The sequence below is a fragment of the Coregonus lavaretus genome, assembly GCF_964263955.1.
Source record: "Coregonus lavaretus genome assembly, chromosome: 2".
NCBI lineage: Eukaryota > Metazoa > Chordata > Actinopteri > Salmoniformes > Salmonidae > Coregonus > Coregonus lavaretus.
In genome coordinates, this window is record NC_139989.1 from 53,333,125 (window position 1) to 53,346,069 (window position 12,945).

Genomic DNA, 12,945 nt, shown 5'->3' on the forward strand with positions numbered 1-12,945 from the left:
ACACTGAACAGGTCAAATAAACACCCTCCACGACAATGGTACCAATGTAAACCTAATGAAACCTCACCATAAACATGATTTGGCCATAGCCATGATATTGGATTTTATACTGTGACATAAATCCATACATTTGCAAACAACTGTCACAAACTGACAATGGATACACCTTTAGTCACAAACAATAATAACAAACATTGAAGATTAATCCACCAACTCATAGAGAATATAATACCGTAAGAATCTGTAGTAAAGCTACTATGTATAGTTTTAGCCATGGTTTTATGTTTCTTATACCTGACTGAGAGCAGACAGTCATATGGAATCTCTATGGAGATGTGAAGGAGGTGTTTTTGTGCTGGGGTATATCACTGTGATATGGGGTGGGATACACCGTGAAATTAGGCTGTACAAAAACCTCAGTGACAAAACTTGTATTATATCTGCCTGAGGATAGGGACAATGGGGAGAAACCATACAATATTCTTCAAATGATCGTCTGATATTGATATAACCCCATTTTATATTGTTTTACATTTTCAAAAAGTATGTTTTGATAGAGTGATGTCACGACATGGACCTGAGCATCAGTTTTGAAAAGGTATACAAAACTGAATTCACAACGTATGTCCTTAAAAAATCAGGTGTATGATAATATTACGATATTGCGTTATATGTTAATGTCTATTGGATTCTTTATCATGACTTTAAAGCTGCCTATTGAGGTGCAGGGTTTTTGTACAGGCAGTGAATGGAGACATAGCACTGTGATGCTTTTGACTACTGGGGTAAAGGGACACAAGTCACCGCAACTTACATTTATTACATCCATCAAATGTTTAATTTTCCCATTCTATTTTCTGTGTAGAAATAACATATGTTGTCTTGTGCGTTTTTCAGATGCAAAACGTCATTGAATAGACCTGTTCATAGTCCACTAAAGAAATTATTTACCTCAATTTGCTTATTTCCTTGAAAGTCAAATAGTTCCTCAATTTCTAGGTTCTGCTGTTGTAGAATAATGCAGAAGTTTGTTTCCTAAAGTCTTCTAAATAGAAAACCCTTCGTTCCTCAGAAAAAAATGACAGTCTAAGAGAAAATGATCCATATTGTGGAAATATATTGTTGACCAAGTGTGACTATGTTAGAATGTAGTATCTATTTAGATTTTATTTTACAAACCTAATTACTTTGGTTTAGTGATGAAGTTATCAAGATTAGTTGAAACCAATTGCTGTAAAGAGGGTAGTTTTTGTACTGCCTGGCATATGCCCTTGTCACACTGTGTTTAGCTACTTTGACTATTGGGGGAAAGGGACAATGGTCACAGTATCATCAGGTAAGACATCGTTTAAAAAAAAATAATGTATGCAGTTAAATTTATAAGGTTTGTAGATAAATCATTGTTTTATGGAGGAACGTTGAAATTATAACTTGGATACTGTTGTTAGTGTAGCACACCTAGGTAGGGCAGTATTGCTTGGTCATCTCCTCACATACTTCTTTCACTGTTTGTGATTGGTGTTTAATTGGTTAATTATGTAGGCTTTGCTTTAAGTCGAAATTGACCCTATGAAAATGAAAATATAGGAGTCAAACACATAAACCAATTAAAGGGTATGATAAAATGAGCAGAGTTCATCTTAGCCCATATTGAATTGAGTGTTAATTGGCATCACCTTAATCCATATAAATCATTTAATTAAAATGATTTCAATTAATTGGTATTAGAGGAACAGCATGTTATATTTTATGGTTGTTTTCACTGGTAAATGTGTCTGCAATTGAATGTGTTAATATGTACTTAATTGTGCCTTCCTGAATGATACCTTTTCTAAAATGTTTTTTCTACTCTACTAAGCCAGTTACTTAATGTTCGAATTATTCACTTTTATTAATTCTTATTGTTGTTGCATTGTTGAGAAGGAACCTGCAAGTAAGCATTACGTTAGACGGTGCATACCATGTGTATCCTGTACATACGACTAATAAAATATTAAACTTAGAGATAGTTATACCTCAAAGAATACAAGACAACCAACTACATGGAACTAAATGGTGCCTTATAGGGGCGGCAGGTAGCTTAGTGGTTAAGAGCGTTGTGCCAGTAACCGAAAGGTCGCTGGTTCTAATCCCTGAGCTGACTAGGTGAAAAATCTGTCGATGTGCCCTTGAGCAAGGCACTTAAACCTAATTGCTCATGTAAGTCGCTCTGGATAAGAGCATCTGCTAAATGACTAAAATGTAAATATAGTGCAAGATTAAATGAACAATTAGTTCTTAGGTTATAACTGTGTAATGACCATTTTACCATGGTAATTCCTAGTAGTTACCAGGTCATTTCTGTACATTCAAATTAAGTTTTACTTTCTTTCTTTCTTTCTTTCTTTCTTTCTTTCTTTCTTTCTTTCTTTCTTTCTTTCTTTCTTTCTTTCTTTCTTTCTTTCTTTCTTTCTTTCTTTCTTTCTTTCTTTCTTTCTTTCTTTCTTTCTTTCTTTCTTTCTTTCTTGCTTTCTTTCTTGCTTTCTTTCTTTCTTTCTTGCTTTCTTTCTTGCAGCAACCACAGCCCCCACTACTCTGCTCACTCTTATGAACTGTGGAACCCCTACTAACAACGTCTACAGCATCGGTTGTGTCGCTACCGGGTTTTCGCCTTCCTCACTCACCTTCAAATGGACAGACGCCAGCGGGAGTGCGCTGACGGACTTCATCCAGTACCCGGCGGTCCAGAGCGGGGAAACCTACACAGGAGTCAGTCAGCTCCGCGTGGATGAGAATGTCTGGAAAACCTCAACGACTTTCAAATGTTCCGTGGAACATCCTGGAGGTAAAAAGACAGCAGACATCAATAAACCAGGTAAGATGTGGTCATTATATTATATTGAAGTTGGCTCTATTTTTCTAAAGATTGCATTTTAATGTTTGTGATGTAAACTATTTATGTTTAGAAAACCTGATTATACCTTTAGAATGATGCTTGGTGTTTATCCTGGATGTCTTTGAAAATATCAGTATTATTTCAATAAGGGGTTAAACTAACATGTGCCCATGTCTTTTCTCTCAGTCTCAGTGTCTTTGCTGTCGGCGCCCATTGGAACCACCCAGTACCTGATGTGTATGATTGAAAATTTCGCCACCAAGGAAGTCACTGTCACCTGGAAGAAGAATGACACGGAGGTGGAGGGCCTGACCACTACTGTAGGACAACAGCAGTCAGGCCTCTTCTCAGCCAGCAGTCTGCTGAAGGTCATCAACACTGACTGGAACAACAAGGTCCAGTACAGCTGTATGGTGCAGCACCAGAAACAAACCATCACCAAGACGATCTCCAAAACAGGTCTGTACATAGGAGTAGACTGTACTACAATTGATGTCATGCACACATACAGGATCTCTATTATTTAGTGAAGTTCCTCATCAGTAACATTAACATGTCATGCTTTCCCACTGCTTCCTTCCCCTTTCAGAACCACTGACGGTGACTCTGAACCCACCGAGTGTGAAAAAGGTGTTCTCGGACAACCAAGCAGTGCTGGACTGTGTCATCACTCGTACAGACCAGGACACAGTGTCTGGTACCACTATCATCTGGCAGGTCAATGGACAGGCCAAGATGAAAGGCATCATTCTGAAACCTATTGAATCAAAGGGCAACCTGAACAGCAAGGTCAGCACTCTGACCATAGACCAGCCAGAGTGGACAAATGTGAACAAAGTCCAGTGTTCTGTCACGAAGAGTGGTGAAGTCACACCGGTCATTCAGGACCTCAGCTTCACCAAAGAAAGTAGGTCACTGAGACTTCTCAATGTGGTTGTGATAAGTGGTCACATACTCCAGGTTCTGGAGAGGAAGCCACAGGATGTGCAGACTTTTGCTCCAGCCTAGCGCTAACACACCTGAGTCAGAAAATCAACTAATCATTAACTAATCATTAACGCTTATTTGCTTACTTGAATCAGGTATGTTAGTGCTGGGCTAGAACAGAAACCTGCACACCCCTGTGGTGCTCCAGAACCAGGGTTAAGGACCACTATGTTGGATTTTAAACTGATATTCAAATACTGGTTTTCATAGGTGCCTACACATACATGAGTGTAACGTTTCTCCTTAAAATCAATCCTCTTGCAGGTCGAGCCCCTTCAGTGTCCGTCCACCTTCTCCCGAAGGAAGACACCGAGAAGGAGGAGAACGTGACTCTGGTGTGCCTGGTGGTCAGCCCGTCTCTCTGTGACGTCTACATCATGTGGAAGGTGGGCAGCGGCGAGTACCAGGAGGGGGTCACCAGCCCTCCTCAGAAAACCCCGAAAGGCAACTACTCTGTCACCAGCGTCTTCACCACCACCAAGGATAAGTGGGAGACAAACGTGCTTTTCACATGCGCCGTCAAGTACGCCGGCTCGGACAACAACACCGCACCTAAGGAGAGGAGTGTGTCGAACTCCATGGGTAACTCATGTGAAGACAAGTGATTTTAATCTGTGTGTGTTTATTCTGTTGTGTTGCCTTATTGACTCCTATGTGGGTCAGAATAGCCATTTACTAGGTGTGTCCCCTGTTGTCCTTTTTGATGTCATTCATTGTTGTCCTTGTTGAGTTAAAGTTAACATGTTAGTGTTGTCATAGTTTTGTTGACTGTAGACATGTATATTGTCTAATGTGATATTGTCCAGTCTATTGTGTTGTAAGATGTCAGTCCTATTGCACAGTCTTGTGTTACCATTGTTGTCCTTTGTCACTGTTCAATGTGTCTTCCTAATGTGGAGGCTGGCTAATAAACAATACCGCATATGAGATCACATGGTTTCGTGTTCCTATATCAATTACTTCAAGTATTAGAAAATATACTGGTCTATTGTAAATATAAAAACAGAATGAAGACAATTGTTTTGGCATGAAAAGACACAACAGTACTGAATAGCCTACATAGTAGTACTATGCTTCCAGTAAGTTGGTCATGGATGTATTATTTAGTGTATAGGTATAGTTTGACATAAATGTGAGTGGGTGTGCATGTTAATAGTAGGACAAGATATAAGTCTGCACAGCTCAGTTTAATGTGGTCTTTGTGTGTTGATGTGTGTGTCTGTGTGTGTCCATATCATTTGAACTCATGTAGCTGTATTTGTTAGAATATGATAAAGACTAATATAGGTTTACAATACACATATGAACACAGACACGCACATATGCAGACACACATGAACACGCAGACACACGCAAACATGCAGACACACATGAACACACTTGCGCAAACACGCAGACACAGTGTATGTCCGTTCCTCACCACCTGTCTCTCTCCCTGTTCTCAGAGAACATCCTACTGACTGAGCCTGAGGCGGGCTTCGCTCTGAGCTGCACGGACAACGATGAGGATGAGTTCAGCAGCCTGTGGTCCACCACCTCCTCCTTCATCATCCTCTTCCTTCTCTCCCTCACCTACAGCACAGTGCTCAGCCTGGTCAAGGTACTGACACCGCTTCTTTTTATTTTTATTGTTTTATTTTTTGTCATTTAGCAGACGCTCTTATCCAGAGCGACTTACAGTTAGTGAGTGCATACATTATAATTTTATTTTTTCATACTGGCCCCCCGTGGAAATTGAACCCACAACCCTGGCGTTGCAAACGCCATGCTCTACCAACTGAGCTACATCCCTGTAGCTTATTTCATGTGATTGTAGACTTCTGATGAAGGCCATTGGCAGCTGAAACGTCATGATTTTAAATGAAAAAATAATGTATCAAGTGTTTAATTGAACAAAAGCATTTCGCTACACAAGCAATAACATTAGCTAAATATGTGTATGTGACCAATATCATTTGATTTGATTTGATTGTGAGCGAGAGTTGCTCCTTTCCCTTCCAAATATGATTATATACACGGAGGAGAGGTGAGAAACTCTTTGTGGGCCAAAGGAAACCTGCGTTTTTCCACTTCGCTGTCTGTTTATTGTAATAACCTGTATCTGTCTCTGCCTCTTTTCAGATGAAGCAGTGAAGAACACATGATGGACTGCAGAGATAGATATGTCTAGATTAGAAAGGAAATGGTCTGGGATGGTTATGGCATAGTGTTCTTCAGTAATAATGTTATGTATATATCCAATACAGTATTGATTATGATTGATTAGTATTGTTGTTGTCAATATTATACAAGCATTGTGGTGATATGTTATTTTTCATTCATTGATTTATATTGTATCCTGTGTATCCTGTGATGTTTGTGTGTCCTTTTTCACTTTAATAAAGTCTAACTTTTAGTTGTTGTCTTTTTATTGAGACATCCACTGGATTCTAATACAAGGACACATCCTATATCCAAAGACATTACTGATTGGAGTGTTTCTGCTTGGCAGAGTTATCTATGGAGCCAATGTACAGCTGTAGTCCCTCCCAGGACAGATTAAACAACATTGGGCTATATCTGTAATACTCAACTAAGACTTCAACATTCTGTTATCAGTTGATCTGAGGTGGTTTCTTGGTTCTCTAACTTGTCTAATAATAGTGTCATGCAAAAGCAGCTTCCTCTCTCTCTATCCCCTTGATACCGCACCTGTGGCACTGAAACTGTCCAGCAACTGCCAGGAACACAAATACACTTCCTTGAAAGAGGAGAAACACTGCATGTACGAAAGCAACGCATGCACGCACACACCCACACAAGCACACACCCATATACTGTATATAAATATATATATTAACAAAACCCTAAGTATTTTAGTGCTTTGATTTTCCTATGTATGTCATATGGTCGTGTGAACTTCGGTGTGTCGCGTTGTATTTCTATAATTGGGCTACCACGCACACGATAGATTTTTCCACTATTTTCAACAGTTTGGAACTATCTTATGTCATAAAAGTCATTAATTTCGTTCAAATGTAGGTTTCTTTTCTAAGTTGTTGATTATTTGGTAACTTAGATCAGTGGTTGTCACGATCGTCTGACGAATGAGACCAAAGCGCAGCGCGTTGAGTGAACATGGCTTTAATTGGTTAAAGTACTCAATGCCAAAACAACAAACAATGACGATACGTGAAGTCCACAGTGACAAAGACTGAATACGGAACAAAAACCCACAACACTAAGGTGAACACTGACAGTTTAAATATGGCTCCCAATCAGAGATAACGAGCCGACAGCTGACACTCGTTACCACTGATTGGGAGTCACACGACCAAACAAGGAAACACAACCAAAACCAAACCAAACACAACAAAACGAACACACCCTGGCTCAACATACAAAGTCCCGGAGCCAGAGCGTGACAGTACCCCCCCCTAAAGGCGCGGACTGCGACCGCGCCTCAAAAACCCCAAACAGGGGAGGGCTGGGTGGGCATTACTCCTCGGAGGCGGCTCCGGCTCCGGGCTTGACCACCACCCTTCTTCAATCCCCCCGTAGCGCCCCCGGTCCGATCTGACCCAGCTGGTAGGATCTGGACTGACGACGCGCACCCCTGGCTTGGCGCGTGAGGCAGGAACGGACCGGACCTGGCTGACGATACGCACCCTAGGCTTGATGCGTGGAGCCGGAACGGGCCTCACCAGGCTGACGACTCGCATCCCTGGCTTGGTGCGAGTAGTAGGAATGGGCTGGATCAGGCTGACGGCTCGCACCCTTGGCTTGGTGCGAGTAGCAGGGACGAGCTGAACCAGGCTGACGACTTGCACCCTTGGCTTGGTGCGAGTAGCAGGAACGGGCTGGACCAGGCCGACGACTCGTACCCCTGGCTTGGTGCGAGTAGCAGGAACGGGCTGGACCAGGCTGACGACTCGCACCCTTGGCTTGGTGCGAGTAGCAGGAACGGGCTGGACCAGGCTGACGACTCGCACCCTTGGCTTGGTGCGAGTAGCAGGAACGGGCTGGACCAGGCTGACGACTCGCACCCTTGGCTTGGTGCGAGTAGCAGGAACAGGCCGGGCTGGGCTGGCGACGCACACCGTAGGTTTTGTGCGTGGAGCAGGAACAGGCCGGGCTGGGCTGGCGACGCACACCGTAGGCTTTGTGCGTTGAGCAGGAACAGGCCGGGCTGGGCTGGCGACGCACACAGTAGGCTTTGTGCGTTGAGCAGGAACAGGCCGGGCTGGGCTGGCGACGCACACCGTAGGTTTTGTGCGTGGAGCAGGAACAGGCCGGGCTGGGCTGGCGACGCACACAGTAGGCTTTGTGCGTTGAGCAGGAACAGGCCGGGCTGGGCTGGCGACGCACACCGTAGGTTTTGTGCGTGGAGCAGGAACAGGCCGGGCTGGGCTGGCGACGCACACCGTAGGCTCTGTGCGTTGAGCAGGAACAGGCCGGGCTGGGCTGGCGACGCACACCGTAGGTCTGGTACGTGGAGCAGGAACAGGCCGGGCAGGGCTGTCGACGCACACCGTAGGCTTTGTGCGTGGAGCAGGAACAGGCCGGGCTGGGCTGGCGACGCACACCGTGGACTTGGTGCGTGGAGTAGGAACAGGCCGGTCCATACTGGGAACACACACCACTGGCCTTAACCGGGGATCAGGAACGGGCCGGACCGGACTGGTAACACACCTCAGTCTCTCACGCCGTGCCTCAACTACTTCCCTCCCTCTACTCGCCAATGGCTCCCGTAATCCGGTAGCCTTCTCTCCACGTCTCCCTGTGGCAGCCTCCTGCTGCCCAGCCGCCCAAGCCATGTGCCCCCCCCCAAAAACTTTTTGGGGTTGCCTCTCGTCCTTCCGACGATGACCCTGCTGACGCCGTTGCTCCTCTCCATCCTGGGTCTCCCCCTTCATCGCCCTCCGGTACCGGACGGCCTCCTCCTTCGTAATATGCCCCCAGCCGAGGAGGACATCCACCAGCGTTACCTCCTGCGTGTGTTCCTGGACACGCTGCTTGGTCCTGGTACGGTGGGTTTTTCTGTCACGATCGTCTGACGAATGAGACCAAAGCGCAGCGCGTTGAGTGAACATGGCTTTAATTGGTTAAAGTACTCAATGCCAAAACAACAAACAATGACGATACGTGAAGTCCACAGTGACAAAGACTGAATACGGAACAAAAACCCACAACACTAAGGTGAACACTGACAGTTTAAATATGGCTCCCAATCAGAGATAACGAGCCGACAGCTGACACTCGTTACCACTGATTGGGAGTCACACGACCAAACAAGGAAACACAACCAAAACCAAACCAAACACAACAAAACGAACACACCCTGGCTCAACATACAAAGTCCCGGAGCCAGAGCGTGACAGTGGTTCCCAATCGATGTGCCGCCACACACTGGTGTGAGTTGAGGAACTCTCAGGTATGCTTAGAAACTTTTCCTAATCCTGTTTTTTTTAAATGGAACACTCAATAAATGAATAAACACAGAATTTTGACTTGGGAGCACTAGTGGCGGTCAGATAATACATTGAATGGCACATGGTTACATCTGTATCGTTGTTTCAAGTCCAGTGCCCTCTGGCTGTTGAGGGGCAACCAACAAGGGCATTCCACTAACATATGGAATTGTTTTAAGATGGTCATAACATGGATCATTTATCTATTTGATTTTGAATTGTAGGACCCCTTTAGGTATCAACAAAAATATATAAACAAATTACAGTATTTGATAAAATAGTGAACTTGGCCTTTACTGCTATATAGTCCACAGAAATGCATTGAATAACACATTTATAAATGGCAAGAAATACAAATCTATCAAAAGTAATATGGTTTTGAAGTGTCTGTCCTATATCTAGGAGATATGAGAAAGCTCCGGATATTTTATTTACAAACCGGTAGGGGGTTACCTTCATGATACTTCTGGGGGTTGTAGGACAAAACGGAGAACACCATTGTGTTTGTGAGAGTCTCATCTTGTTGGCCAATCCATTCAGACACCACAGATTTTCATGAGAACACCGATTTTCGAGATGTCCCCTGGTCTGGCAAACAGCGCTGTAGCTCTGCCACTTTCCACCGCGGATGTTGAAGGCAGCCCATACACAAAACAGATATATCCCTAGCTTAAACTGACAGATTTAGATTTAGATTTTTTTTATTATTTTAGTTACGTTAACCCGGGACCAATCAACGTTTAAGGACAAATTAACCATAATGAGTAAGAAACTATAAAAACGATGAACATATTTATCATAAACCCTATGTAATTTATTACAAAAAAATATTTGTCACAAAAAATAGATGATTTGTAGAATGGATCAGATGAGATGGAGGTCGTTACTACTAAATTAATTAATAGGGAAAGTTTACGTGTGCTACAGAATGTTATATCCCATCACGGTTGTGAACCACTGACTTAGATAAAGGTCACTTTCTAGGTGTGCAAATGCTACTGGAGACTAACAAGCTGCCAGGCATCAGAGCTGCTATCCACAGCAACACTTATGTTCAGTGCATGAGGCTACTTCTGCTAACAATTATAGGGAGCTTCAGGACAGCAGCTCTTGTTAAGCAGCTAAACACTATCATTTAGTATGAAAAATAAATAAAATAAAAAATAAAATGTATTACCTCACTAACTGTAAGTCGCTCTGGATAAGAGCATCTGCTAAATGACTAAAATGCAAAAAAAATGTAAAATGTAGTGGAAATCTGAAGTCACACCATGAAGGAAGTATTTTTTAACTGTAATAAGAGACTGGCCCTCATCTCAGCCATATATAATACAATAAGTATTTTTCAGAGAGAATGATGTTGAATAGTGCTGAGATCAAACTAGTGATGTTCAACATAACTCTTTTTGAATATGGAATGAAATGATCCAAAAGATGGAAAAGTCTATCTTATGCAGCATTTGGTAATAAATAGTAAGTCTATTCAGTGACAGGTGTAGAACCTACAGGAGATAAGTTGAATAGCCCAGTGCCAGCTGTGGCAAACCTCCAGAGGGAGAGCTAAGCAAACTTACTTCCCTTCCCACTCTGTGTATAAAGCAGCATGTTGCCAACTCATCACTCAACTCATACAATAGTTACTAGAGTTATATGACATTTCAGAACAGAATGATTTTGCACAGCTATGGATTTGTTATTTTCACGCTAGCATGCATATAGGGTGAGTACGAAGCCAGTACATTTCCACCAGAAAAGTTACATCTGTTGAATTAATAATTTACTACATGAACTGGATAAGGCAGAAACCAGGCAAAGCTCTGGAATGGATTGGGAGCATTAACTCTGGTTCAACAGATGCTCCAGACTACTCAGACTCCCTGAAAGGCCAGTTCACCCTGACTGAGATCGTCTCCACAAGCAGTTCTGAGAGGCCAAGAGTCTGAGATCAGAGGACTCTGCTGTTTGTTATTGTGCTTGAGAGACACCTTGACTGAAATTGCTGGGGCAGCTGCACCAAAACCACCCAGCCAAAACTATGCCACCTATGCACACGCAATACCTCTGTGGCCCACCTAGGGGTCACTGCCTCTTCTTAAAATACCACTGTTCTACAGTATGATGTCCCAATACTGTACCATAATATGTAACACTCTCCACATTCTTACAAATTCCATTCATATTCCTGTAGTGCAAAGAACATTCATTTCACAACCTAAAGAGATGCTGCATAACTCACTCTAAGATGTATTATTATCCATGCTCATCTGTGCACTCTCTCCTCCAAATGCAACGGCCGGTGAGAACGGAATGGATTGGCATTTTTTCATATACATTCGGATTATAAAATCTGGCAAGATCAACTATACTGGCTAAAGACACATTTCCAAGGTAAAAATAAGATCATTCATTGAATCAGAGAGACTTGTGATGACTCCAGGGAAATATGACAGGTACCTGATAGATGTACTGGTCTCTGGTGTGTGGAGAGGTTTTTGTGTGGGTGTGTGTCATCGTGATAACTACGGGGGCACAGTGTTACACACCATAACAAAAACCACTGTGGTGGAATATGGCTACCTACTTCATCTCATACGCAATTACAAGAGAAAACATTTAAACAGCTACTCCAATTATTGGATTCTGACAACAGAATGTATTTGTAAAAAAAATATATACATATCTTTTTCACTTTAAATAAGAACTAAAAATTAACTTAATTACTGTGTATAAAACTGTCCACAGCAAGGTTCTTTAATCATTGTCATGGTCAAACTGCCTGACAGAGGAAAAGCTGAAAGCCCAAACTAATCAAAGAGTTATTAATAAGTAGTAAAACATAATTTGACATAATGTTCATCAGATCAAAATCAATAGATCATGTTATGGTTGTTGTGAAAAGTTGCACATGTTTATTCCAGCTTTGGCCCTGCACGGATTTGTGAGGAGGTTTTTGTACAGGGTTGAACTACTGTGCCATATAGCGGGTCACAATGATACAGTCCATGACAAAACACTCCCGAGTGGCGCAGTGGTCTAAGGCACTGCATCGCAGTGCTAGCTGTACCACTAGAGATCCTGGTTCGAATCCAGGCACTGTCGTAGCCAGCCGTGACCGGGAGACCCATGGGGTGGTGCACAATTTGTCCAGGGTAAGGGAGGGAATGGCCGGCAGGGATGTAGCTCAGTTGGTAGAGCATGGCGTTTGCAACGCTGTTGGTTCGATTCTCACGGGGGACCAGTATGAAAAAAATAAAATAATGTATGCACTAACTGTAAGTTGCTCTGGATAAGAGCGTCTGCTAAAATGTAAATGTAAAAACCTACCACCTCTCCCAAGCACAGAGTGTGAGAGTGCTGACACCACAGGCATGTACATTCTGATTATCTATAGGCAGCGAACCTAAACGTGCTTTCACATTTTCAACTCAAACAAATGTCCATACTCTTTAGACCTTTAAAACAGACACAATGGGGAACAACCATTTTCTGTACACTGTAAATCATGTGATCTAAAAATTAGCTTGAATTGAACTTCCATGGTGGTTGTAAATGACACAGGATTGGAAAAGACATGGTCCACATTGAGACATTGGAGGTTTCAGTGAGTTTTACTGAGAGGATACTGTGGCTGTA

At 42.8% G+C, this 12,945-nt stretch overlaps 1 gene segment (V, D, J or C); it reads left to right on the forward strand.

Annotated features, from left to right (window-relative positions):
• The first annotated feature begins 1,294 nt into the window (after nt 1–1,294).
• On the forward strand, nt 1,295–6,069 carry LOC311147398 (immunoglobulin heavy constant mu-like). The segment is given in 7 exons: nt 1,295–1,336; nt 2,555–2,854; nt 3,062–3,334; nt 3,465–3,782; nt 4,127–4,444; nt 5,308–5,462; nt 5,984–6,069.
• The last annotated feature ends 6,876 nt before the right edge of the window (nt 6,070–12,945 follow it).